At 42.0% G+C, this 27,254-nt stretch overlaps 1 protein-coding gene across 1 annotated transcript in view; it reads left to right on the top strand.

The window, feature by feature from the left end:
• Positions 1–21,037: 21,037 nt before the first annotated feature.
• Positions 21,038–27,254, top strand: part of CHRM3 (cholinergic receptor muscarinic 3) — a 222,103-nt gene continuing 215,886 nt past the window's right edge. The window contains exon 1 of the mRNA XM_053382623.1: positions 21,038–21,443. The gene's annotated coding sequence lies outside the window, so the exon portion shown is untranslated. The remainder of the gene's footprint in view (positions 21,444–27,254) is intronic.

Consider the following 27,254-nt stretch of genomic DNA (forward strand, 5'->3'; position numbering starts at 1 on the left):
AAGTGTTGTTGTAAGGTGATTTAGAAATTAAGGTTGATAGCTGGTGTGTATGTGTGTAATACTATTGTATGCCACTCATGAAATACTGCCAAATGTGTAAAAAAACCATTTCCTGTTGGTGTCAAATGCTATTCAATGCCATTGAATGTCATCTTTCAAGCATTATCTGTTATCAGTGATCAAACATTGAAAGAAAACATCATTCTGTGTCAGATGCACATCTAAACTATTCTGTGAATATCTGACAGATATTTGGAGAACCTCCAGTGAATATTTGATATCAAAATTTACAGGCAGGAAATTTCAGGAGAAATTATGGAAGCAATTTATTTTTAAAATGTTGTTAATCTCTATGATTTTCTGCTTCTAGATCCAATTGAAATTGAAATACTTGTCATTGCAGATAGGTGCCCTGGGCAGGGACACATATAAGTTCAGTGTAATATTGATAATATTCCTACTAGGTACATAAAAGAGTGATAACTGGATGTCCAAGCTTGTCTTGCATTTCCACATGCAAGTTTGCATCCAGTGTTTGCCATACTCAGAGAACATCCATTGAAATCAATGGACATGACTAATTTAGGTCCATCAATTTCAATTGATCTGCTCTAGGTAGAACATACTGGGATACAACTCACTATGTACAAAAATTGATTCAGTTTGGCATTGTAATCTAGAAAGATTCTGGTATTGTGGCTGAGCAGGAATTGCAATTCATTCAGTTGTTAATTGTTTACAAGCAACATACAACAGTTGTGGTCAGTACTCAAAAATTGCATAACAATTCTAGCAGGTGTATCTCATAGAATATGAGTGTGTAGGGTTAAGTAGGGTTCACGTGTGTGCAAGAAAATAAAACAGATTTCACACTTCATCATTTAGAACCAGTCATTAGGTTTGAGATCAATATGCACTCAGATTAAAATGACCCCAATTTTTGCATTAAAAAGTACTACTACTTTTCTATTAACACCCAACCCTTTAGAATCAGACATGGCTATAACAACAGAACTGGACTGAACTTGAAGGTCACTTGATTTAGTTTCATGCCCTTACCAGCATGAACCCATATCAAAATTACTGAAAGTAAAGATTCATTCTAGAAGAGATATTATCAACAAAGAAGTGGGAGAATTGCATCTTCATTAGCTAGTCTAAATAATAAAGTTCCCTCAGGTGTTTGGGTAAAGATGTAGGCATTATGGTGGATAGCAAATTGAACCCATCAGCAATGTGATGGCATGACCCCAAAGGGCAAAGCCATTTTTGGTTACATCAAATGAAATAAATTTGAAGACTTGGAAGTAATAGAACTATTCTGCGCAGCAATGATAAGACCTTATTGGGACTACTGTGCTCATCAGGGTTGGAGAATAATGACAAGTCGTATAGGATTTAGAAAAGAGATCCAGGGAGCAAACACTTTGGGGCAAGATTTGTAGCAAAGTAAGTTGATTGGCATAGCTTTATAAAAAATTGAAACATTAAACAGAATCTGCTACCATTATGGCAAAGCAGTAGTGGCAAAAGAATGACCCCTTCCTCAGAACATGGCATGGATGGCCCCAGTAAGTGAGCAGCAGGTCACAGAGGAGGTAGTGGCAGAAGATTAGGGAGGTAGGGAGCAATAACCTTGGTGCAATATTTTGTGCCGATCCTGCATGGGTCTAGAGCAAATGCATTATTATTATTATTATTTTATTTTATTTTATTTGTGCCCCAGCCACTCTGGGTGAATCCCAGCATTTACAGAAACACAATAAAAAATTAAAAACTTGCCTTGGCTGTCTTCCAGGATAGCTGGTATCTGGGGGATATTCTTCCTCCTGCTGTTGTATTTGTTTTGTGACTGGATTTAAAACCCCTAGACTACAGCTGGCTCTGATATTTTTATTTGCTCCTCTCTTTCATTAAATCCGCAGCTGCACCTGGTGGGGAACTAGGTAGAAGTTCAGTGCCACCCCTGAAGCATAGGGCTGCACACAGCCTAATTCAGGGGTCAGCAAACTTTTTCAGCAGGGGGCCGGTTCACTGTCCCTCAGACCTTGTGGGGAGCTAGACTATATTTTGATTTTTTTAAAAAAATGAATGAATTCCTATGCACCACAAATAACCCAGAGATGCATTTTAAATAAAAGCACACATTCTACTCATGTAAAAACATGCTGATTCCTGGACCGTCTGCGGGCCGGATTTAGAAGACGATTGGGCCCCCGGGCCTTAGTTTGCCTACCCATGGCCTAATTTAATAACAGCAACAAAAGTGTGAAGTGCGTCTGGAAACTCAGGCATGTAGCAGGCATGTAGACTTCGGACGTTGTTATGCCTCTTGAACATTAAGACTTCTGCCATTCATGTACACACGCCCCTTAATTACACAACATCTCAGCCACCATTTGCTGCTTTCACAGATATCTATGGGGTTACAAATGTTTGACGATGGCTGGACTGTGCGCTTGCCTTTGAAGACTTGCCCTTTATTTTAGAAAACAGAAAAGCTCTGAAATGCATAAATGTTAACACATTAAGTTGCTGCTAATAATTGGGAACAAAGGAAGCTGCCTTACAAGGAGCCAAACCATTGGGCCAGATAGCTCAGTATGATCTACACCAGGGTTTCCAAATTTAGGTCGCCAGCCGTTTTTGGACTACAATTCCCATCATCCCTGACCACTGCTCCTGTTAGCTAGGGATGATGGGAGTTGTAGTCCAAAAACAGCGGGAGACCCAAGTTTGAGAAATCCCGATCGACACAGACTGGCAGCTTTTCTCCAGTGTTTCAGTTTCCCAGCCCTCCTGGGAGACGTCAGGACTTGGACCTGAGACCTTTGCATGCAAAGTAATGTACTCTCTCTCTCTCCATGTATGCTTTTGCTGTTGCAATGCTTCTAGAAAGACTTAGACAAGGCCAATACATCTTTGCATAATTTCTGTTTATCATCTAGGTATGGTGGCAAGACTCCACCAAAGCAAAACATCTGTTGCAAATAGCGTTCATAATCTCCTTAATGACAGATAGACAGTTTGCTTTTTATTGCAGTTATCAAAATAGAGCAGTTGAGACACGGGTTATTTATTCTCCTTTGTGCAGGAGAAAAGTCAAGCTCATTTTACGTGCTATACATAATAAGGTTCTCTGAAATTAATGCAGTAGAGACCATGGCACCTAATGCTAAAGCTAATGATGAGACTTGCTGGTGTGAATACCTAACAAATACAGTATTGGAGTTTTATTCTCCTGCCCCCCCCCCCCGAACTCATTTTTACTGGAACATTACTTTAGGTTAGTAATCAATTAATTTAAATACAAAAAAATACAAAAAATAAAAGTTGAAAAAGATGGCTGGGGGAAAATATAAAAAACAAGGAGGAAAGAATTAGTAATATGCAAGTTGCAGTAGAAAAATCTGTTAAATCACATAAAATAAATGTGTATGTACATATATACATACACGGGGTGCTCTTCTTCTTCATCTTGCTTGGTTTCAGATAAATTCCTTTCCGAAGGAAGCAGGAGCGTAATTTTTTATTATATTGTCTCATGAGCCATTGCCCCAGCTGACACCATTATCCATTATTTTAAAATAATGTGTTTTGTTATTAAGGGCTCTTATAGCCAACACTTGAATTGTGTATTTATTTAAAAGGAAACATTATGTGATGTCAAATAATTGTCGGTAGATAAACATTTAAGAGACACTGACTTATTACATGCAAATGGAAAAGCTGGCTCTTATCTCTGGGGCCACGGGGGAGGGAAATTCATTAGGAGAGAGACATGACCAAGTCGCCCCCCCCCCCTATTTTAGGCAGCCAGTTATGAAGTGGGACCAGAAAGGAATGAGACCAGATTTTATTTGTTCGTTCAAAATGTTATTATATCCCACTCCTTAACCAAAAAGGCTCCCAGATCGCTGGCATCTGTCTGTATCAGGAGACAATGAAGGAGTGCATCTTGGGGGCTGAAATCAAACTGTTGGAAGGTTGCAGTGCCTGCTGTGGCTGTAGAAACCGATAAGGGACAGACATGTTTTGTTGCAGCTGGGACAGATGAAGGCATCATATGGTTGAGCTGCTGCAGATGCACCATGGCGTTTCTTCTCTCTGTGCTCCTCCCAGACATCTTACCAAAACAACCCTCAGGCTTACACTCTCAAAATTGTGGTGTGTTTTGAGAAAGGGATTGAGGGGGTGGGGGTGGAGAAAGAAGGGTCAGTAAAGAGGCCGAGACAGCTATAAGGCAGGGTCAGAACTCCTAAAGCAATCCAGAGGAAAACTGGGTGGGGGAATAAGTAGAAGGCCAAACAAGTGGGCAGAGGAGTTTACTGACTGGGATACCAAACCTGCATGCAGCAAAGAGGTGGAAAGTGAAAATAAAGCATGGAATGGGTTGGTGGGAAGAGGAGTACAGTGGTACCTCGGGTTACATACGCTTCAGGTTACAGACTCCGCTAACCCAGAAAGGCCCCATTAGCTAAAGTGGTACTTCAGGTTAAGAACAGTTTCAGGTTAAGAACGGACCTCCGGAACGAATTAAGTACTTAACCTGAGGTACCATTGTACTTCCTAGTCACCACAGAGGTGCACAGGAAGTGAAAACAGTGGGGAGAGGAAGTAAAAAAGGAGGCGGGAAAAGCCAACTGAATGCGGTAAAAATTGCCAGGAAAAGGTGATCCTGAAGGATGAGTCTGGAGAGAAACTTGCATATGGTGATGCAGAAAGGACAATCTGCTATCGCTGTTTCTTGTTCCCAGCTGGACTTGGTAATCCTGATCCCTGCATCACACTCAAAAGAGCCTGACTGGAAGATCTGCTACCTACTCCCCTGTTCGGTTCTGAGGGCTGAGGCTCTGCTTCTGTTGGTGATAAAGATTTAAGTGGTTAAGCTGAAGGCTTCACAGAAAATATTTCAATGAGGGTTTTGAAGGAACAGAAAAGAGCTGACATTATTGTGAGCGTAATGATAGGGAGTTTCATGCACAGGGATCATCCATAAAGGAGAATGTGTGGAAGTGAGAGAGCACTTTGATTCTGGCACAGCAATCCATTAAGCCTTCTGACAGCTAAATGCCTTTTTTTCTTTTTGTTTCCAGGGCAGACACAAATTTTTAACATGACTGTTCTCCCCAGATTAATCAATTGTTCCTTTACTAGCAAGGCGAGTGATACTGTCAGACTCCTTTGAGCTTATACCAAAAAAAAAAATTCCACTATTCAGTACACACTTACCAACTGGACTGGAATTCTAAAACCGAAGAGAATTGTCTTGGATTAGCTACACTTACTGTACTGAGAAGTTAGAATATTTGCACATTTTGAAGAAGAAACATCAGGAAGACCCCTACTGGAATAACAAAGGGAAGTTTCTCATTGACATCTACTTGACTTATTTTTGAATAAATATAGTAATAATTGGGTTGTGTTTTCGGGCATATATTAATTACCGTGTAAGCAAAAAGAATTCAGCACCCCATTCTTTATGATGTCCAAATAGTTACATTATTTACAATAAACTGTATTTTTACACAACAGCTCTAGCACAAGGAGGTTTATTTTGTTGAGTACGTTAAAAAAAAGGTTAAACAATTTCATCTGAAGTAGGCTGGGGTAGACAAATAGGCTGGAACATTCTGGATTAAAATCCATGTGACCCATAAGGCATTAAATTTATGTCTTCAGTGGGTGGAGAGATGCCTGCTGAATGAAGAGCATGTTAAGTAGTAGTGATTGGGTGGAAACAGACCATTCCAGGATTTCCTTAACAAATATTGCAGAGGTCATTTTCACTGATAAGGAGAAAAGCCTAACTCTTTGTTCAGATTGTCTGCTCACCTGTCTCTCTGGCTTGACTACTACTCTGCCTACCAGACAGTAAGTTGTCACCTTTTTGCTAATATGATCCTAATTTTGCAACAAAAATCAATGCGTGAAAAACCCTTGAGTAATTTATTTCAGGCGGTAAATTTAAAAGCATTGTGTGAAATACATAGTGAACTGATTCATGCTGCCTTTCCCAATCAAACTTTGTTATATGTAGCTTCTTGAGATTGCTTTGCTGATTGTGTTTAGAACTTCAGCAGTCAGGAAGTCTTCAGAAACTCATCTTTCTGTTCAATCTTATACCGCGCAGGGGAACTCAATCATAAAGCCTTTGTTAAGCAGCTTCACTGCCATAGTTCAAGTTCTATCAGCATTCCATATTTTATAAAATTTTATTTTGAGAAATTTATTACTTTGGCTATTCCTATTAGACCAGAGACTGAGCTCTGCATAGCCCAGATGCCTTTTTACTGTTGTGGTGGATGGTGTTGCATAACAATTTTGATTTAGCCATTTTATTCATTGCCTGAAGAGCAATAAGGAAAATAAGTACTGTTTGAAGGTGTGAGGAAATTGTTAAGAGCGAGAGAAAGAGTGAGGAATCTTTCTAAATTCAAATTGCATTTTAAGAGGGCACTTGATAATAAGCGAAGCCCTTGATTCAGAAAATTCATCTTGGAAGAGAGAGTATTCAAATCTCATAATGCAACTCTTGGTCATCTTCCAAGTATATGGAATCACCTCATGGTGACTGTGCCTCTTCTCTGCTGCAACTGCTTGAAGACCTTTCGGTTCTGGACTGGAGTATTCCCAAGATATATAAATGATCATTCCCTATTTTCTGGTACCCATCCTGGGTAAATCACGGGCCCTGTTTTGTGCGAAAAGAGTAATAGGCCTTCACAAACATTGTAAGAATGTAGAATGAACATGCTTTGGTGGAGATAGCACTATGGTGTTTATTTTTTCAACTTCTGAAGCCACCCTACACACATATGTTGGAAGGACCTCTCCATGCAATTGGGAATCCTGTGGGAGTAAAGAGACATATTTGCCAACAGAGAAGTCTGTATGGTGCATGGTATTAAAGGATAAATGAATACAGTATGCAGAGAGCAATTATAATGACGAGGGAGCTCAGTTACATCCTTGGTGTTCTAAGAAGAGAAGGTTCTCCCAAGGTTCATCATTAGAATGCTGAAGGTATGTGTATACCATATATAGTCGAGTATAAGCCGACTTTTTCAGCGTATTTTTTATGCTGAAAAAGCCTCCCTCGGCTTATACTCAAGTGAGGCAGGTGGCAGTGGAGGGACGAGCAGCGATAAAGGAGTCCTTTAGGGCTGCTCCTTCCTCCTCCGCCGCCTTTGCCCCTGTCGGCGGAGGAGGAGCGAGCAGCCTGAAAGCAGCCTTTTTGGGCTGCTTGTTCTTCCTCCTCCAGTGCCGCCACCACCAGGTTTGTGGTGTGGTGAACCGGCTTATACTCGAGCCAATAAGTTTTCCCAGTTTTTTGTCCTAAATTTAGGTACCTTGGCTTATATTCAAGTCGGCTTATACTCGAGTATATACGGTAGGTAGTGTCAACCTCACATTAAACTGTGGCTGGTGAGCCATTAAAAGCAACCAAACATGGAAGGAAAGGGGGAGACATCATTCATCATGTCATCTATTTTATTTGCTTAATCAAGGTGGGGGGGGGGAGATTTATTTATTTTTCAAATTTGGCAGAAAGAGGCTGAGGGGAGCTTATGAAAGATGCTGAGTAGCTGCTAAAGTGAATAATTTGGAAGAGGGGCAAATTTAGAATGGAGAGAGATTTTAAGGGTTTGGCATACTGCGTCTTGCTGGGGAGATGATTGGAATGGTAGCTCCTGGGGTCTTGGGATGAGCAAACCGGCAGAATGGGAGGTAGAGAAGGGGACAGACTTGGCTGAAGTGAAATTGGAGGACTGTTTTCAAACAATGTTTTGTCAAGGGGGTTGCTGTTGTTTTTGAAGGATTTAAGCTGCCTCGAGTTTCTCTTTTGAGATAGAAAATATAAATTAACCAATTAATTACTATTTACTTACACAATGTTTCCTCTTTTGCCAGCCTAGGAGTATGGTGAGTTAAAAAGCCAATCTTATCCCTCGGTACAAATTGCTCTGTCAACCACACTTCACATTGAGTTCACTGTGGGAAACACTAAGGTTAACACAGGTGTTTTCTTCACTTCAAATGCATCAGCATGGAAGTAAAATATGCATGTATATATACGGGTGGTTAAACAGACAGATGCACACACATTTTACTTCCACACTTTAGGTATTTACTGAAGAAAACATTGGTGTTTCACAGCAATTGTAACAGATCTGAGTTGGAACTACACCTTGGGCAGTAACAATTGCAGCAGAATCCGGATTGCAAAAAAGTGCTTCAAAAATCAAGATAAGGGTATTTTAGGTGCACGGTAGCTACTGCAGGTAGTATATATTTATTTTCTGGTATGAGTGACTATATATCCCTAACCTTCACACATACATTTTATATTCTGGAAATTAGCTTGCATTCTTGTTCTAAATTACTCATTCCCCCCCATCTGGTCTATTATGGCACCCAACCAGGCTTACAATAAAACCTGCTGGTTGCACTAAGAATAGATTTATGTTGTTTCATTACCTGTTCTTATTCTTTTCTCCCTTGAAAGGCAGTGTTCGTGTGCCAAAGGCATTGATATGATGTGCTGCTTAATTGAATTAACTATCGTGCACCTACATTGTCTGACTGCTGTGTCTTAACATCCATTTTCAAGAAGGCAAGCTCTGCACTACAGACAGGAGTGACAGAGCTGCTTTCCTAATGTCATCACAGCAGGGCTAACCCAGAAGGCAGTTGTACCAGCCCCATGATGCCAGCAATGTGGGCTTATACAAAGACACACACACACACGGCAGATTGGTCGCGGGCAACAGGGAAAATGGATCAAACAGCATAGCTGGCTGAGAAAGAGACAACTGCAAATTATTTTCTTATGCAAACATAACTTGGGCAGGGCAGCAATGTAGAAAGAATGTGGTACACAAAAGCCTGAACTTTTGAAAGTACCAAACAATAATTTCTGAGAAGGTACACCAAAAACCCTCCTACCAATTGTTTCAGCGTATCAATAATTTTTTTAATTTTTCATATTAAATTTCTATAGCCATTCATCGATAAATAATTCTCAGGTGGCTTACAAGCAAGGCAATGTTTAAAAATATATAGTAATTAAGATCAACAAAAAGCATAAAAGACAGCAAAATATTTTTTTTTTCTTGTAACAGAAAGCATTAAAAAAAAAAGCCTGGATGAATATATAGGTATTTATCTGGCACCAAAAAAATGATAAAGAGGGCATCAGCTGAGCTTCTCTGGAGAAGATGTTCCGCAACAGGGTGCCACTACTGAAAAGGCCCTTATTTTGGCAACTACCCATCTCACGTCACTTGGAAGAAAGGTCTCCAAGGAGGATTGTAAGGTTCATGTAGGCATATACTGGAGGAAGGAATCTTTCAGATAATCTTGTTCTAAACCAAGGACTGGGAAGACAGATTATTGTGGGGCTGCCCCTGAAAAATATTTGGAAACTGCAACAAGTGCAAAATGCTACAGGTAGGGTGCTGACAGGAGTTTGGCATCTATCATGCCAGTTTTGTGTGACCTGCAGTGGCTGCCAGTTTGTTTCTGTGTTCAGTTCAAGGTGCTGGTATTAACCTTTAAAACCCTTAATAACTTGAAACCTATGTATGTTGAGGGCAGTCTTCCTCCATATGAGCTTCTGTGCAAGCTCTTCTGAGGCCCTGCTCCAGATTCATGTTTGGCAATAGATTGCCAATCTCTTATACTGCATAATGTTTGAATATATTGTTATGACCTATTAGATGAAATACAAACAATTATGGCTATTCTGAAATGAACTGTAGCTTGCTGCCAAAAGTACAGAGGCAGCAATATATCTGCCAATACTTAATGCAGAGTTTGAAGATGACAGAAAATAGCTACAGTATTTCCACTATGCTCTGTCTGTGAGCTTCCTGTGAGCTTCACTACTATTCTAGATGGATCTTAAATTGATGGGGAAAGGCAATACTTACGTTTTTAATAATATAAATCATGTTCCAAACTGCTGAGCAATTAAAAAGATTAAGGAGGCATGTTCATCCTGATGGGAAAAAGATTGAGGGGAGAGATTTAGCAGTTTCTAAATATCTTGGGAGGGTTGCCCCAAATGTGCTGCATTTCCTATATGAAAAGTATGCATGTGTAGGGCAAAGTTTTTTTCAGCTCACCTAGGATTTGCTGATCAGAAGGTTGGCGGTTCGAATCCCCGTGACGGGGTGAGCTCCCGTTGATCATTCCCTGCTCCTGCCAACCTAGCAGTTTGAAAGCACGTCAAAGTGCAAGTAGATAAATAGGTACCACTCCAGCGGGAAGGTAAACGGCGTTTCCGTGCACTGCTCTGTTTCTCTAAAACAAAATCATTTCATATTGTTTCCAGCTAATTAATTAATTGTTTTTGCATTGATTTGCTCTAATACCGGATGCAAACAGGAAACAATATCATCTCTACCTCTCCACTGCCCGTAGTTATGTTCCTGTTTTAGCTTTGTTTCTTCAGCTTCTTGAGTAGAGTGGCTCATTCTGTAAAATAAAACTCAGAGTTTTATTTTACAGAATGAGCCACTCTTATTCCACAAGTGCAGTAATTACATAATTTGAGTCTCCCCATATGTCATGGCTGAGAAGAACACACACCCTTAAATATTGTTAAATGCATCCTGCCTATAATAAAGGTAAGACATCATTTCTTCCTTTGTTACTCTCTTCTTGCTTTGCTTGTGTCTCTTACTCTTCCCACCTACTCCTTGGTCTCATCCCCAACTATTTGCATCTCTTCTCACACTTCAAGAGCAATGTGATAAAATGATATGATCCCAACTTTGCTTGGCATGGCTAGCTGTGATTTTTAAAGTACCCAACTCTATTTTTGGACACCCTAAAATCACTGTGGGAATCAGGACACTGGCCTAGATAGGCCTTTGGCCTGATCCAGGAGGACACTTCTTAGGTTAAAAGTAGTGTGTGTGTGTGTGTGTGTGTGTAAGTGTGTAAAGCTCTGCTTGGTCCCAGAAAATCTCACACATGTGACTAAGAATGGATTGTGTATAGGTATGTGTCATACATGCAAAGAGAAATCCATGTTTCCCAGCCATGTGAGCAGGGCAAATCACTTCCCTGTTCAAATTTCAAAGGCTTTAATTATATTGCTCCTCCTTTAATATTGTCACATGTTTGTTTCAGTTAAAGATGTCTAATATTTTCCTTCATGTATGTTTCAGCTGTGGTTTCACTGCATCATGGGTTTTTTCGAGTTCAAGGGAGTTTATTGCCAAGAAACCAGGTATAGGATTGCAGCCTTAAGTCTGCAAAACTAATCGATCTCATGCATGCATGTTCCAGGCATGTAATAATTCCACGTGCTTTATTTGGTGCGAAAGGGTAAATGTTATAGGAGTTCAGATGATGACTTTTGTGCCCATGTTTCATTGAAGGTGGCTCAGTTGGTTACATCGTGGTGCTGCTGATGCCAAGGTTGTGGGTTTGATCAGCGGTGGAGCATATGCCCGCGCTGCCCAGGGCAGGCGTGCTCCCGAGGGGCATGGAGGGGGCTCTCCCAGTTGCAGGATAGCCACTCGGGTGCACAGAGTGATGAGCACCCTGCAGCCAGGGGCAGAGCGAGCTGCCGATGGCGGACATTTCGTGTGCCACCCGCGACTTCTAAGCCTCCGCCAACTGTCAAAACGAAGGAGGGAATGCCGCCAGCAAAGCGGCGCAGCTCCCTGCTTCCCCCGATGGTTCAGGGTAGGCTTGGGAGTCGCGAGTGGGTGGCGTGCCAAGTGTCACCCCCTCAGTGAAGACACCCGGGACAGTCCACCCCCATTGCCCCCCTTCCTCAGCCCTGGGTTTGATTCCCGTATTGTCCGGCTGATGGGAGCTGTAGTTCAACAATATATGGAGGACACCATGTTAGCTACCCCTGGCAGCATGTGTTAATGGCATGATCAAGATTGTCAAAGGGGACAAAAGTGTGAGGTGAAGAAAGGATAGTCTATAAAAGCCTGGCTGAAAGCATGGTGCTCCATTAGTATGTTACCTAGTCTCACACACTGAGCTGAACAAAAGAATGCCAGGAGCTACTAAAATAAAACAGTTTCCTGCACTTTGTAATGTCATTTGGTCACAATGCCTTTTAAAGCTAGTTTCCAGCAAATTATTTTCAGCAAATTGAGGGGGGAGGGCAAACTCTTGCCCATATCATGCCAACACAGAAGTCTAATTCAGTCTTCCCGAAAGCTAAAGAAAAGACACTTCTGATAAAACACCACTTGATTAGCTCTGAAAGTAACAATATTTAGGTCTTTCCATCTGGACCCTTAGCACTGATTAATTCTCACGGAAACCCCATGAGATGCTAGCCTTGCTGCGGTTTCTCTGTAAAATAACTGTACAGTCAAAACATTGGCAGCACTACACAGAATCTGATTTCAAAGAGAGATTTCCCTGAGGAATGACTCGTTTAATATGGGTTTGGTTGTGTCCCTTGAGACTTGGCTAGATGTCACCTGCTTTTCTTAAGTAATATTCAGCATCTTTCCAGGAAAATAAACCATATGTGCTGGTCCCAGGGGGAGGTTACCGTGGGGCGAGGTCCAGGACCTGAGTTGAGGGTCGGCAGACAGTCCTCAGGCGAAGCGGGGTCCACAGCGAGAAGCCGGGCAAGGACAGGAACTCTGGGGGAACAGGACTGGATGCTGGCCAAAACAGCTCTTCAACGACGTTGCTCCTGCAACCTGGGACCGGGCTGACTGGCCTTTATCTTCTCTGAGGCCAGGGGCGGCCCCGGCCCCCAGGAGACCCGCCTCTCCTGGCCTTAAGGCGAGCACTCCTCCTGGGAGAAACCAGTTCCCTTCGCCTCTCTGCCCTGAGCCTCTGAAGTTCAGGAGAGGCTGAAGGGTTACTGGACCCAGGGGGAGACTCACCTGTAGGCACTGAGTCCTCAACCACCTCCGGAGCCAGAGTGGATTCACCTGGTGCCTGCTCCTGAGGATCCGGCACAGGTGCAGGCGCTTCAGAATCAAGGCCCTGCCCCAGTTCAGCCAGCCCTGGAGGCGGGGACTCCTGTGCAGGCTGGGATTCCTCCAGTTCAGCCTCTGAATCGGATTCCCAGGCCATCACACCAGACATCTTTGGGGGAAATGTTGAGATATTTTAGCATGCCTCATGTGGACCAATTGAAAACTATGATGGATTTTGTTTAAGTACATTGAGGACACTGAAGAACAAGCAGTGCTCACTAAGTACTGTGAAGGTCTGCTTTTCCTTCCAGGAACAGTTCCAATGAAATTAAGCTTACCTGGCAAACTCACATGTTTTGTGTCAGATCAGCTGAGAATGGCCTCTGATGATGTCAGGTAGACACACCCAAGGATCAGTCTTTAGGAGAATAGCTGTAAGCATTATTACACAAATACAAGCTTTTTAGTTTTAGCAACAGCATTTGTGCTTTGGGTGTTTACTTTTAGCACTTTGGACTATCATTTAATTATATGTAATAGCCTCTTAGTACCTGGAACCGGAAGCCAATGAGAGTTATCATAAAATACAATTGGGTAAATGACTGTCTCCTCACCTGAATGTGCAGTCAGTGCAGTGAGTAGCTGACACAGTACAATTCTGTGTGCAACAACAAAGACTGCATAGTAAATAATATCACCCACCTCTTTAATCACAGAAGTCTAATTTCTAATTATCCCAGACATAAACTCAGTGCTATTTTTCTAGAAAAAGAGGTCCCAGAACTCACCATGAATACCTCCCTTGTTCTGTTATAATAGCAATGGCACCCACCTGAGAGGTGCCGGAACTGAGTTCCAGTGACTTACAGCTGAAAAAAAGGCCTGCATATATTAGTAGAACTCCTTCCATATGGCATTGGTTCCATGTGGAAGAGAGGGCATAATGTATGGGGGTTGGGGGAATCATTATGTTGTTTCTTCAAATTGTGTAAGGCAATTCTGTTACCCAATTTCACTTTTATATAGGAGGGTCACCATGCAGTAGCAGTGTGTACTGTTTTAATGAACTGTACATTTTCATGCGCTACAAATGCATGAACACTACACTAGAAGGAGCCACCATCTCCCTCCAGAAACACCTTAGTCTGCATTTGTGTGCTTTGCCCACATACATATTGGCCATACAAACAACTAACTTATTCTTGGATTTTGTTCCACCTCCCCTTCCCCCCACCCCCAACGGGGCCAATGATGTTTAAATTGATAGCATCCATAGGATCCAAAGATTTGAATCATGCTTCTTTTCTTTCTCTTCCCTGTCCCTAACACACCAAGATGGTGCACTAGAGCTATTTCCTAACAGACTAGCAGAACTGATGACTTAAAGAGCTAAGATCTTTTATGTCTAAAATTGCCAGCTATTTATTCACTTGAGTTGTCACACATTGATTTCCAAATGATAAATCAGAACACATCAGCCAGTTCTGGGAACCTTTTGGGTGGATTGTCCATTTGGCAAGCTTGCAGGAAAGCTAAGAGGTATAATGCCCGAGTCAGAAACATCAGGTCAAGAGTTTGCATCTTAGCAGTTGCTCTGCACAGTCACTCTGAGTGATCCTGATAACAGGCTTGGTTCCAGGCTTAGAGGTGTCTTAAAAACCCATTGAAATAAATGGAACAGAAGTTTGTCATGATGTAACTAAAGTTCCATTGATTTCTATGGGTATACTCTGAGCATGACTAAGCCGGGACCCAACCCATAATGCTTACTCAAGTAATAGCAAAATGAAATGATGATGGGTTTAAAATTCTAATTACTGGTAATCTGAACAAAAGAAACAAATCGTTGCAACTGTGGTTTCTTTGTGGTATTAATGAAGCAGGTAGCCTTTGTGTTTTCTTTGGTTGTTAACAAGATTTGGGTCATTTTTAATAACTCCGTTCCCAAATTTAGTGTAGAGGTTTATCTAAGTTACAGTAAAAGTTTGCCTAAAGTATTGTGTTCATTTTATAGGAAATGCTGCACAATGAACATTTCTTCTTTTCCTAGGGAGGGAAGGAGAGGAATCAAGTATTAAATCTGTCACTCACCCTTGAGTTGGCCTGCTTAAACTCATATAAATCAGAAGGGAGCCCGAGTTGGATTCTGGCCTATCTTTTAACTTTGGGATTGGATCAGAATAATTTATTATGAGTTTTAAGTGTTTTGGCCTTCTTAAGCACTTGGATATTATGCAGAGGAGCGTGGTTTGCCTTGGGAGTATACCTGGATGTGACACCTTATTTATCATGGTTAACTTCACTGATAGTGGCTGGGCTTCCTTACAACCTTTTAAACTATTAAAATTAATGACCAGACTAGACTACTGGACAAGAAGTATTTTTCCCACTCATATGTTTTGAAGAAAAGTTTTCTAACAAATTCTAGAAGGTGAAAGGCAAAGGGAAAATGCTGTCTCTCTTGCCTGGCCTTTGTAACTGCTGAAAGGCAATTTCTGCATGTGCCAAATGATTTAAAATGTTTTATTGTACTTTCAAACATAAAAGCAGTCAGTGGTTCCCCCCACCTTCTTCTGTTGCCGTGTTCTTTTATATGTTCAGCTCTTGCTAGAAAGTTTTTGCTGTGCTACAGGATAAACTACATTAGGCATCCATGCTGCAGTTCCCAGAAATTTTACGGCACATTGGACTTGTATAATGATGCATTAAGTCTGTGTCTTTCACAGAGTGACTACTGCAAAGCATCCTGATGGGACTGTACATGCACGTCATGCTCATATTACATGCTGACAAGGAAGTGCTGAGCGGGTTATTGCTGCCTTGCAGTCACCAGGTGAGTGTAACTTCTATTGACTGCAGATTGCGTGCATATGAGGAGAGATACATATTGTGAGAGGGAATGACTAAGAATGTTCATCCCGTTTTTATTTATTTTTATGTGTGTGTGTTGGCACCACAATCTTCATAGCTCATTGGCACCGTGTGCTTAATTTTGCATGCTCCACTGCATATCTTGCTCTGCATTTGGGTTTCGCCTGTCCATACATTTCATATTCTCTTACAAGCTGCCTGCAAATTAGAATGGTTGAGTTCTGCAAATAGATGCTTAACAACCAATAGCCACACTGAAATATGAAATTAATTAAGTTGTGTAGGCTTGTTTTAAAACAACAGCAACAAAGTATTGTCATATATGAAGAACAGTGCCCTGAATTGCCATTTTTCAGCTACACAATTTTTACTAAAATTTTGGACTTGATTCCTCCAAAACATTTCAGAGATATTTTCCACAAACAACACGAACAACCCAGGGCTATACCTGTCTAATGCTAACAATGTCAGCAAAGCTTACTTTAGAATACTAGGACCTCTAAAGGACATATTGAATCTCCTGCCTCTGTGATTAAATGTAAGACATGCATTGGGTAGAATGTATATTCATTTTAGGGTTTTTTAGTATCATGGATTAAAATGCAGTTAGGTAATAATAATCACAGGGCAGTTAACTGACACTATTGTGAATAAAGACAGCCATGGAATTATTATGGTGCAATGAAAGCTGGCCAAGCCTACCATGGTGTGAATTTGTTGGAGCAGCTGATATTCCATTATGATGCTGTGCATCAGGATTCAATATACGTACTTGCCTGGTTTGCACATAATGCTAAACTATGCTTTAGTGTTATGTGCATGAGCCTTAGGGCTTGTATTGCCTCCACCACCACATGCACACCCCACTCATCCCCCCACCCCCATCAAGGATAACTCTGAGGGACAGATAGGAAGCTTTTGGTTTCACTGTGTTCAGATTCAGTCATAACCTGTTTGCATGTAACTCTGTCCAGCCTTTCACTTGGCACACACACAACACTACAGGCTTGGCAGCAGGCACAGAGTTCAAAAGTCACGATTCAGGCATTCAGGAATCAGGCAGGATGTTCAGAACTGCATGGAAGCAACATCCTAACTGCCAGGGGTTGCAAACATATGCTCCTCTAGAATGGATGAATCTGCTTCCATCTGCAGAGTGTTAGGTTCTAGATGACAATACAGGTGACCTTTCACTTCATGCTCCTGATCACCATTATATTGAAACCCGGATAAGGTGTGGTTAGTCTTGGCTATGGTTTTGCGGAAAAGCCAATGGCAACATTTGGACAATTGTATCTTGGTTTATTAAATGTGTAGTTGAACAACTGGCACGTACAGCCACTTCACACCTCTCTTCATGAGGCACCTCAGTAATAAGTCTCTAAAAGCTTCCTGTTTGATCAGAAGAATCCAGGGTCTAAAATCAACTTCAAGCCATGGTTTGTGGTTCTGGCTTCTAAACTGCAATGAAAACAAACTTCAGTTATGGATTTGAACAGAACAAATATCTTCCTTGTTACCATGTTGGAAGAAGAGCAGAAAGGGTGGGGGAAATGTCCAACTCAAGGCTAGATCCCATAGCACTAAACTATGGTTTAGCATTATATCTGAATATAATCATTGTGTGCACTGGTTTCTCTGCTGCTCCAGGTAAATGCAGCTATGAAACCAAGGCCAAGTACACTGCCAAGGACCCTAGCCTTTTTGTACTGCTAAACATTAGGAGACATTTTCTAATGGTAAAGGTTGTTTGACAGTGGAAGAGTCTGTCTTGGGATGTGGAATGGTCTCTTTTGCTGGCAGCTGAATGGAGCTCTGTCAGAAGTGCTGCAGTTGTCTCCTGAATTGAGCAGGAAGATCTTTCAGCCACTTAAGCGGGGCTTGAGTGGAACAATCAATTCTCATATTTGTGTCAAAATTATCTTCAGTTCTTAATCCACACTCTCATCTGTCCCATCCACACATTACTTTTCCCCCTTCAACAGCAGTATTTTCCTTCTCTCCAACTGTTTCCTGGAATCATGTCAGAAGTTGCTTGAGTACAGAAATGTGTTGAGCATCAGCATATGATCAGCATGGCTTTAATATGGCTCTGGCCATGTGCTAGAAAGATCAAAGCCTTAGAAACCCTTATCTCATATAATTTATATGATTTTATCGACGTAAGTGTGAGAATTTCAGTGCTAACTCTCTGTTTCACACTGCTGATAGAAAGAACGATTCACACCAGAGAATATAAACAGAACTAAACTCCCACCCATCTATTTTCTTTGCCAGGAAATTCTCACAAAGAACTACAAAATTCTTTCCTCCCAGTCCAAAAAAAAAGGCATTCAAGTAGATCTACACCTTCACATTCTGCATAAATCTTTAATCAACCAGGGCACCTTCAGAAAGAAAATCGCTTTCTAGTGGGTAGCTCTCCAGGAAGTGAAATTGTGGCAGCTCATCCTTCATATAACTTTTATAGGGAGTAGGTTTAAGTCTTACTCAGGTTATGCAGGCTGATGGGTGGGCAACTAGGAACGATTATGCCCATGTATTTGGATTATTTATTACATTTATTAATCACTTCCTATGGAGCACCTTGAAGCAATTTCACAATAAAATAAAAACCACATACACAACAGTGTATATATAAGTAAGTGCATTTGCTGTCTTACTTATGATACCTGCTTAAAACATTTCGGTTTAGGTATCTTACCTTGAACTTACCCTGGTAGCTAATTGGCAGCCAGTGCAATTCTTTAAGCATCAGTGAAATATGGTGACATTATACCACAGTGAGCAGTCAAACCACTGCAGTTTGCACTCCTGCAGCTTTGGGTCAACCCCAATGTTACCAACACATGGACAACAGTGGTTAGGCTATCCTAGTCCAGAAATGGATGTAGTTGTCTTGCCAGGAAAAGCTGGAACATTCTACTACTGGCACTACAGAATATCATAGGGTGGTGAGCCAAAACCGGGCATTTTTTGGTGTTAACCCTGTTCTGTGGAATGCCCTTCTTTCTGCCATATGTGAAGCAGCAATGCTCAGTTCTTCTCTTTTTGCACAGGCTTTCCCTCACCTATAAGACTTGGCCCTGGTTTCTGAATCCCTGGAATCTGTTTCATTTGTTTTTATATTTTATATTTTATATGTTTTTATGTTTTATTTTTAAATATTGTTTTTATATTGTACATAGTATACACTGCTTTGAGATTGCATTGCTAATTATTGCATGCATTGATTTAACTATTTTTACCTTTTGTTTAATTTTGTAAGTTCTCTACCCCCCCCCCGCCCATGAATTTGCCATGTGGCAAATTCAAAAGAAATGAATGAATAAACACATGCACACCCATTAATTGAGTACGGTAATTTGGAAAGGACCTTAATTTTAGAAAGGACTACATAGCAAACATGAGTTATCTCAGCTCATTCTTACCCATAATGATGGTATATATTACAACAACAACAACACCTGCAGTGCAACATTCAAAGTAGCTTTACTTGACAGTTTATTAGCATACAGCAACCTTGCAGAGAACTCTTTGCAGAACACATCCATAAGTAACTACACTACTTTATCATAGGGCCCTTTAAATAATCTGTAGGGGGGGGGAGAAGAAAACTACTACTAACATTAATCTGTTTTGCTTTCGGGTATAGAATCATGGGTTGTCCAATGGACATTATTAAAAGTACGTCTATGAATAACAGTTTCAGGAGAAGATCTTAAATTTGTAAACTTCATCAGCATGTAAGTTCTTTGGATAATGTCACTTTATGAATGCCAATTTCTATTGGTGTGTTAAGACACTCAAGGGCACATTTTATTCCCTATTAGCATACTCCTTTAGTACATTGGTATGTTTGGCTTGTGGTCTGATGCACCCAAGGTGGACAAATAAAGCTCATGCTCTTGCATCTTGATGCAATACCATCTAGAGTAAATGAAATACAGGGTAGAATAAGAGAATAATCCTTTCAGACTGGGGGAAAAAAGTTTTTGGTATTTTACAGCTGACTTGCATTTTATTGGCTTTTATGTGTGGGTGTATGGTACATGCTCCAACTTCTGCATGAAAACATTATTCCTTAACACATAATAATGAATCTCCATTGTTTTATTTCACAAAAATCTGTATTATTGGTTGGTTGTTGGGATCTGTCTGTCTTGAGAACAACAGCGTGTGCCTCTGGAGGTGAAGTCAAACTCCTGCATTAGTGACCTCTCTGGGGTGCAAGCCTGGGTGGTGTGTACGGAGGTTCTGGGCTACCCAGAGGACAAGACCCCTACCTCATTGATGTGGCCCAAAGGAAAGCAGAGCAATATGTTTGGCACCAGCTTGGCTGTGGGAGTTGCCGGAACGAGGCTTAGAAAGTGGTATGGAGAAAGTGACAAGAGAACAGCTTTTCTTCCTGTCTCATAATATTAGAACCTAGGACCATCCAATACAGCTGAATGCTGGAAGGCTCAAGGCAGACAAAATAAAGTACTTCTTCATACCCTGCACAGTTAAGCTATGGAATTCACTCCCACAAGGGGTAGTTCTAGCCACCAACTTGAATCGCTTTAAAAGAAGGTTAGACAAATTCGGGGAGGAGAAGGATCTCATTGGCAACTAGCTCTACCTCCACTCCTGGAAGCAGTCGCTGCGAATCTCCAGTGGGAAGAGTTTTGTTGGGCTCAGGTTCTGCTGGCGGACTTCCCACAATGGGCCATATGTTTGACCACCAAAGAAGTGACTGGCGACAAAGCTAGGAGGTCTATGAGAAATGTGACTTCGTCTAGCTCATATCGGAAGCCTCTTCAGACACCTCCTTCCAGCCTACAGTGTCTGCTGTAATTGTCTCCCCTCCCTCCTTGCTCCCAACTGTTTGCGATGGTGATTAGCTTCCAGCTGTCTCCCTTTAATCTCTTTTAATAGATTTCCACCGCCGTGCATCTCATCCGGGCCCCGCCCCAAAACAGGACATTGGCCAGGAGGCCAAGAGGCTACTGCACTTGTGGTGCAATCAATGGATGGACCCGAGCGGCGCAAGAGCGTGCCTAGCTTGGTGCCGAGAGCCCCGCTGCCCGGGCTTCGCTGGGCAGCGCGGGCGGGCTGGTAGGCGGGCGCCCCTATAATAAAGGCTGCCTAGGAAATCCACTAGGTGGGCGTGAGCGGCTGCGGTGAGGTCAGCGGCGGGAGGACCAATGAGTGGCGCGCTCGGGAGCTGCCCGCTCTTGGCGTGCGAGTGGAGGGGGCGGGGGAGCGCTAGGTGGATGCTGCTCCGGCGGCGGCTCGGACATTCCGGCACTAGGCAGAGCGCGAAGGCGGGAGTCGCCCTACGGCTGCCGGGGCTGTGTGGAGACGTGACTGGGAGAGAGTCTGGGGGGAAGGCGAGAGGAGGAGGAGGAAGGAAGGAGGAGCGGCGGGGTTTCTAGCTCGCCGCCGCTCGGGAGAAAGAGGAACAGGGAGAAGGCGCTAGGGAGCATTTGCCTCGCCTGGCGCACAGGTGCAAGCCGAGAAGGAGCGCCTCGTCGTTGGCGCCGCCTGGCCGAAGAGGGATATAGTGCCTGCCTGCCTGCCTGGACGGACTCCGCCGCTTCTGTGGGGAGCGTCGCTTCATCTGCGAGCGACTCAGCCAGCCATCCAGCGCGCGGCGCGTCCCGCGTCAGCCAGGTAAGAGTTTCCCTCAGAGTCTTTCTCGGGGAGCCGCGGGGCGCTCGCCGCGCCCGCCTTCTCGCGCTCGTCCTCGGCTGCCAAAGTTTCTGGCAAGAGTCACTCGGGGCGAGCGAGAGCGACCGTGCCAGAGGCGGCGGCGGCGGCGGCCACGGAGTCGAGACAGAGGCGCGAGAGGGAGTCGCCCTTTCCATGCCCTGTCGGAAAAGAGGGTCCTCGCGTGAGGCGGACGCGGCTAGAGCTGCCTTCTTTGGACGTTTCACTCTCCCCCTCCCCATAAGAAGCACCTTCCCCGCTCCCCCCCCCCCGGTCCACAATGATTCTTAGCCTTTTCTCTTGACATCTGAACTACCTCGGACACAGTCAGAAGTCCATCGAGAGGCATCTCCTGTGTGTGTGTTCGACGTAGCCCAATATATTTTAAATTTGGAGGGATTGCAATTTCCTCAGGCAAGGGAGCTCGAGGAAAGCGGCGGTTTGTGTGGAAAATGCGTCGGCTTCTTCGGTGTGCTCTTTTTTTTTGCGGAGCGGGGAGGGTGTGTTGCTGAAAGTTGTCCTCTTTAGGCCGGCGTCAGGCTTCTGGCTGAGATCTTGAAGAGCCACTTCTTCTAGTTGGAGCAATCTCAGGGCTTTGTTCCAGAGACTCTGCTGGAGTTCAAGCGTATCTGTCTAGGTTGCCTTTCCTACCAAGGGCTCATTGGCTTCGAAAGCAAAGCAGATCCAATATGTGCTGTTCATATTTTGGCAGAAGCAACATTTCATTTCCTTATGTGTTTGCCCTCAGTGTCCATGCATGTTTCCAGCTCTCTGCACGACTAATGCACCCCTGTGTAAAATAGTCTAGAAAAACCATCACTTCTGAGTTGTAGACTTGCTATTGCTAATACTGATTAGAATCCTCCACTTCTTTCATAAGCCTTGGAAAAACCTTGTGTGGGTGGTGGTTGGATTCAGCCATACCTCTGATGCTATGATCCCCCTTCCCAGTCCTTCCAGTTATGACGGACAAGCAGCTGGAATGGTGGCAAGGGGCAACTTAATCTGCAGTAGAAGTCTATGATTCTTTAAATCTTATGTTCCAAACTCCCATTCAAGTCCACTTGGCGTGGATGCGTTTCGGGGATTAGTTAACCTGCGTGGCACATTTGTGCAAACAAAGGTGTCTTACCTGAGCAGTTTCCTTCATCTCTCTTTATGTGCAATCTCTAGTGATTACAGAAGCATCTGGGGAACAGAGGTGGTTCTCTGTTTACTGCGTAAGTGATCAATCTGAAGCAAAATTGATTTGTTTGTGGACTTAATTCAATTATATGCCTCTTCAGATTGGTACTATAAGGAGTGTAAATTTAAATGGCAAGCTGGATAGAGACTGAGCTATGAATAGGGAAGTCCTCAGTTACAGCTTTCCATGAAGTCACTAGGTGTTGTTCGGCAAGCCATTCTTTCTCAACCTCCTATGAAGATGTTGATAATGCTGCCTTTCAGGGTCGCTGTAAGAGTTGCACATCTGAAGACTTTTTAATTATGAAATGTAAGCATACTTTAAATATTAAGTAGCTCATATTTATATGCTTCACATACATGACTTGGTTGGAATCCTTACAACAACCCAGTAAGGTAGTCAGTGTTAAATATGATATGGAAAGCATGTCTGATATTGATTGGTCTTTTTGTCTGCCACCTGCACCCTACCAAACTTATAGTGTTTGTCTTCACCTTTTAATAGTTACTGGACAAATATGATTTAAATCAACTCTGTTTCCTGTTAGCAGACACTCTCCATCCTAAGTGAGTATATTCCTCACAGATTTAAACAGAATTTTGTGGGCAGAGTAGGTTATGCAAATTATGGTGTCTGCTGCAAACATCTTTTTCAAGCCACTGGGTAATGTATTTTGAAACACATGTATTTGCTGGATTTAGATCTAAGCACATAAATCTACAGCACAAGAACCCAAGTAAGTTGATGCTTACAGGGATATGCATGTTGCCGTGGTAGTTTGTTTATTCATCCAAATATTAATGTAGGCAGAAATTACTTTGATCTCATCTTAAATGCTTCCTATAAAAAGAACTACTGAAGGATATTGAAGTCTCAGACACAACAGAACTTAGCAAAAATAGTGTGTGTGTTTTAAATAGATTGGCTGCTGCACTCTGTAGAAGCTAATGCTGAATTTTAGTGTGTTTTTACATAGCATTGCTTGAGATCCAAAGTGGCACTTCGCAATGACCATTGGCTTGAAACATCAAAGTGACTGAACAGTGATTTTGTTTGCATCTGGATATTTAATCAGACACAGTGTTTGATTTGTTTAAAATGGCTTGGAATAGAACTGAGTTTGAGGTGCTATCTGCACTTATGGACAGCTGTGTGTCTTTGGGGTGGGGGAGGTCTTAAGTGCTTTAATATACTAGCCACTCTTGGTGGTAAATCCTAGTGTCAGTGATGCTTCTGAATTTTCATATGCCCTAAGCAGCTTTTCTACCTCTACTGTGTTTTCTACCACTCAAAGCTAATTAGGATAAGATAAATTACCAAATGGAGAGATGGGGCTCATTGCTTTAGAATCTCTGATCTTATGTTGTTCTCTCTTTGAAAACTGGCTTGTTTTTCTCTTTCACCTTCATTTGCATGTCAATATGATCATGGGAAATGTTCCTTTCTGCCTGAAGGTTATAGTAATAAACCAATATAGAAATGGGAGAAAAAGGACTCATTCTCCCATGTTTTGTCCAGCCAGGATAGCTTTACATCCATGTTAGCACAAAGTACTTGAATTCTGAGAGATTAAAAACAATTGTTTAGCTGTGACACTGTTTTAAAGAGCTCAGTTTTGCTTCTTCTTTTAAATCACATGATATATATCTGTGGTATTTAGGAGAGTTTGATTCTATGTGAGTTTTCAACATTTTTCTTTTTTAAAACTTGGATGAACATCTCATAGTATAGGAAGTGTACCGAAGAAGCAGAATGTATGACAGACTATTGAACTGAGAATAATACAGTATCCTTTCATTGGATATTGGTTTGCTACTCAATGCTAATTCCAATATCTTTGAATTGATGAGGTTAGGAAGAACCTCTGGTGAGATTGTGTAACAAGAAACCCAAATGTAGGAAGGTAAAAAGAAACAAGGTGGTTTGTGTGCGTGCGTGCTGAATGCCTGTATTTGAATTTGTTTATTATTAATAATAATTTTATTTATACCCCACTCATCTGGCTGGGTTTCCCCAGCCAGGCCAATAAACATTTCATTTTTTTCCTGATGTTAATGGTGCAAAACAAGTTAAGTGTTCCTCCTTCCTTTTATTCTAAGTAAATATTGAAGTCTTGTTTCTGGTTGCTGTTTATATGACCAGTATCAAACTTTGTCACTAATTCAGAAATACTTTTTATGAAGACTGGGAAACAACTTTTTTTACAATCATCAATGTGCAAATTATAATTTCAATAACATATTAAATTACATTTTTTAATATGGAATTACTTTGGATCGTACAACATTGATGGTTTGCATCTTGATGGCTTATATCATAGCATTCTCCACCCCTATGTATAATTCAAACTAGCTCATTGGAGAAATCTCCGCACCAGCTGCATAATATGTATCCCTTCTCAGTCCTCCCATGCAACCTTCACAGGGTCACAAGAGCAGAAGAGTCATGCTGAATCAGACCAAAGGACAATATAGTCCAATATCCTGTTCTTACAGTGGCCAACCAGGTGCCTGTGGGAGCACACAAGCAGGATGGGAACACAGCGGTACTCTGCTGCTTGTGAACTGCAGCAACTGATATTCTGGGTCAAACTTGCCTCTTACATCGGATATAATATACTCATCACAAATAGTAGCCAATTAAGAATCTTATCATACATGAATTTGTTTCATTCCCTGTTAAAGCTGTCTAAGTTGGTGGACATTGCTACTTCTTGTGACAGTGAATTCCAGAGTTTAACTATGCACTGTGTGAAGAAGTACTTTGTTTTTTTCTGTCCTGAATCTTCACTCATTCAGCTTCACTGGACGATCCCAGTTTCTAGAATTATCATTGAGTGAGAGAAAAAACTTCTCTCCATCCACTTTCTTCATACCAATGCACAATCTTATTCAGTTCTTATCATGTGCTTGTCCTCCATCAGATTTCACCCCCGCACAAACTAAGAATCCCTAAACATTGTAACCTTTTTCTCCACCCCCTTGTTAAAATGATTGCCTTCTGCACCTTTTCCAGCAGTATATCTCTTTTTATATGTGGTGATCAGAACTGAGCACAGCATTCCAAGTGTAGTCAGGCTGTACAATGGCATTATGATATTGCCAGTTTTATTTTTAATCCCTTTGCTAATTATCTCTAGCACTGAATTCACCTTTTTTCACAGCAGTTGCACTCTGGGTCAACATCTGCCTAACTTCTGCTCATCTATGAACAAGTTAAAAAGCATAGTTCTCAAAATGATCCTTGGGTGACACCACTTCTTGCATACTATCGTGATGTTTGAGAACTGCCCATTTATTCCTACACCCTGCTTCCAGTTCTTTAGTAATTGAGAGACTCTGTCCTCTTTTCCCATGACTGCTAAGCAACACCTGAAGGGTCACAGGGAGTGCTCCTCCCCCAATCCACAAAAAAGATTAGAAGATTTTTGGCAAAACACTTGTGACAAAGTGTAATCCTAATTCGTTATACCTTGAGGCACAAGTTAGGGGCTGATCTTTTTTTAAAACCAGGATTTTGTTATCGGGACTAACACTTATTGCCCTTGTGCTTTGGGTATTTGTACTGAAGCGAATGATGTTCATAGCATTCTTCAGTGAAATGAGAATTTAATCTTCTGTCAAACATAACTTGAAGTGAATTTGGTGTGGTGTCCATATGCTCACTATGAAGAAGAAATGCAGTGGTACCTCGGGTTACAGACCCTTCAGGTTAGACTCCACTAACCCAGAAATAGTACCTCGGGTTAAGAACTTTGCTTCAGGATGAGAACAGAAATTGTGCTGTGGCGGCGCGGCGGCAGTGGGAGGCCCCATTAGGTAAAGTGGTGCTTCAGGTTAAGAACAGTTTCAGGTTAAGAACCGACCTCCGGAACGAATTAAGTTCTTAACCCGAGGTACCACTATATAGGGTCTTTGTTATTTGAAGGTGAAATGATAGTGCAAACCTATACATCTCTACTCAGAAGTAAGCCACATTGATCTCACTGAGGTTTACTCCCACATAAGTGGCTGAAGTGTTACAGCCTAAGTTTTTCATGCTGCACAGAATGCTACTCTTGCACTATTTGTATGAGAAGCTTCAAATATATTTAAAGAAGTACTTAACATTGAAACTATTTCAAAAGAGTGAGAATGCATATAAATCTGAGTAAAGGAACAGTTTGTGTATAATTTTTCTCTGTCCCCATCCTTTGAATATAGGCAGATAGTTATGACGGTGCAACTCGAGAGATTTCACTTCAAATTCAACCGATTTCTGCAGCCATTAAAATTTATGAACCCAAATTACCTGAATATCTTTTATCCAAGAGTTAGGCCAGACATTGGCCTATTGTATCCTTGGACTGCTGCTACAACAGTGCTTTGCTCTAGGCCCCTCATGCTGAGTGGCTTGACGCCACCGTTCTAAACTGCCCACAGTTTCAGGAAGTGATGCTACCTCAGGAGCATTGTAGGAGATTAAAAATGGCCTCTCCAGTTTCACTGATTGCAGCACTGCTGCTGGCTACTTGCTGCTAGTTACACTTTGTGCTATTTTTCTAAAAAAAGAGGTGCTGGAACTCACCGTGAACGTTTCCCTTGTTCTCT

The sequence above is a fragment of the Podarcis raffonei genome, chromosome 3 (assembly GCF_027172205.1).
Source record: "Podarcis raffonei isolate rPodRaf1 chromosome 3, rPodRaf1.pri, whole genome shotgun sequence".
In the NCBI taxonomy this organism is placed as follows: Eukaryota; Metazoa; Chordata; class Lepidosauria; order Squamata; family Lacertidae; genus Podarcis; species Podarcis raffonei.